The following is a 2500-nucleotide window of genomic DNA, read 5'->3' as shown; positions in this document are numbered from 1 at the left end:
CGAGCAGAAGGGCCCAGCGCTCTCCTACTCGCAGGTGGCTAGCTTAAGCAAGGGGCAGACCTGCACCCCAATCACCAAAGTAGGACCTGCTCCGGCCACCAAACCGGTGGGTCCGAAGAAGGCAGGCGAGGTCATCCTCGTGAGGCCTTCAAAAGAGACCGATAAGAGAACCAATGAGGAGATCAAGCTCAGCATTACAAAAGAGCTAAAGAGCATCCGCTCTAAGCTCCATGTAAAGGGCATTCGGCAGATGAGGAGTAAAGGACTCATCATAGAAGTCGAAAATAAAAGCGATGCGGACTTGATTAAGAGTGTCTCGCTTCAAAAAGCGGGCCTCAAAATCGAAGATCCGAAAAAACAGAGCCCTAACATCATAATTTATGATGTTGAAAAGGAGCACTCCCCTGATGAGCTCAAAACTGAATTGATTCAGAAAAACTTCCACGACAAGAGCGATAAGGAAGTCGAAATGCTTGAAAGAGGTATCTCTTTCAGGCACTCCTTCAAAGCGAAGGACAGCGAAAAAGTAAACTGGATCGTGGAAACTCCCGGTCCGGTTTACAAGGAATTGACGGCTAGAGGAAAGGTGTTCATGATGTGGTCATCGTATCGCATCAGGGAATACCTGAATTATACGAGATGCTTTAAGTGTCACGGGTTCGGGCATCTAGCAAAGAATTGCAGTGCGCCGAACCAACTTTGCGAAAAATGTGGTTCCAAGGACCACCTTAAGGAAAAATGCACAGTCAAAGATGCGCCAAAATGCGTCAACTGTGCAAGGGCGAAAAGGAGTGACGTGAATCACTCAGTCAAAGACAAGAACTGTCCCGTATTTGTACGGTACGCGGACATGGTGAAGACTAAGATCAACTGGACATGATCATCGCCCAGATCAATGCTCAGAGGTCGGCTGCAGCAGCAGCAAATATACTAAACAGAATCCAAAAGGATAGTATAGACATCATCTGTGTACAAGAACCTTATACATACGGCAACAAGGTTAAAGGGTATTCTACAAGTGTCACGACAATCCAACCAGACACTGAGTCTCCTTGGGTAGCGACAATAATCGCAAACAACAATATTCAGGCGTTTCAATTAAATGCAGATAAAGACCGTCATATCATGACAGTACACATACAATATGGGCAAACTAACTTCTTTTTAGTAAACGTGTACTGTCAATACTCATTGGAGATCGATCCAATACTGACAAGACTGCAAAAATCACTGGACAGCTTGAAAAATGAAAAAGTATTGATAACAATGGACTCTAATGCTCACTCGGTACTATGGTATTCCAGCCAAACTGACAACAGGGGAAGGAAAATGGAGGATTTTATCCTCCAAAACAACCTGAACCTGCTGAATCAGCCAAATCAAGCACCCACTTTTCTAACCAATAGAGGCGAATCGAATATTGACCTGACACTTGCATCGATGAGCCTAGTAAACAGCTTAACAGACTGGAAAGTGTGGCCTGACTGCAACGTCAGCGACCACAGCTTAATTACAATGAAGTTGGGAATCAGAAGTAGAGACAACACACATCTCTCCCACCGCAGCGGATACAACATCCGCAGGGCGGACTGGGAGAGATTTAACGTAGAAGCAGATAACCGCATCACTGACGCCTTTCTGCAAAGAATAGGCACAGTGACTGCAGAAAGAGCAGCGAATAAACTTACCAGAGTGCTGAGAGACATTAGTGACATTGCAATACCCAAAATTAGAAACCGACCTGCGCGGGTCCCTTGGTGGACCCAAGAACTGACAAACCTAAGGAGGTCAGCGACTAGAGCCAGAAGGCAGCTCGCTAGAGCAAGACGGCTCAACAACGTGCACGACGTAGAAAACCTAAGAGCTCAGTACAGGAGAGCAAGAAATCGATACACAAAGATGATCAAAGAACAGAAGACACTGGCCTGGCAAAACTTTGTCTATACTGAAGGAAATAGAGATCCTTGGAGTTTAGTATATAAAATAATCCGGGAAAAAGTAAATAGCGAAGAAACTTTTTCATCCCTTAAACTTCCAGATGGCAATTACACAAAGACATGGAAGGAAACCATGGAAGCCATTTTAAAGAAAGTGGTGCCGCAAGGGCAAAACCTAACCGATGAGCGAGCACACATGGTACTGAAGGAGGAAATCTCCTCATACAGTAACCAAAATATGGAAAGAAAAATTACTGGGAAGGAAGTAAGGGATGCGGCTAAGAAATGTAAGAACAGAAAAGCCCCTGGACTTGATGAAATCAAACCCGAGATCATCAAGAAAATAATCGACCTCAAAGAGCACGTCCTAGTTGAAGTCTTCAACAAGTGCCTAACAGACTCGGTCTTCCCCAAGACTTGGAAGTCGGCACTATTAAGAATCATTCCTAAAGGAAAGGACAGGGATCCGGCAAGTGTCAGCTCTTACCGGCCCATATCGCTCCTCTCATCCATTGGCAAAATTTTCGAGAGGATTATAGTTAACCGTATCGATGATACATACA

The 2500-nt window shown here is 44.8% G+C and overlaps 1 pseudogene; it reads left to right on the top strand.

Moving 5' to 3' along the window:
- LOC143351378 (large subunit ribosomal RNA) overlaps window positions 1-2500 on the top strand; it is a 10525-nt pseudogene that overhangs the window by 5056 nt on the left and 2969 nt on the right.

This window comes from Colletes latitarsis, unplaced genomic scaffold, assembly GCF_051014445.1.
Source record: "Colletes latitarsis isolate SP2378_abdomen unplaced genomic scaffold, iyColLati1 scaffold0146, whole genome shotgun sequence".
Lineage (NCBI taxonomy): Eukaryota > Metazoa > Arthropoda > Insecta > Hymenoptera > Colletidae > Colletes > Colletes latitarsis.
The sequence above is the reverse complement of the archived record's forward strand: the minus strand, read 5'-3'. Positions and strand labels throughout refer to the sequence as shown.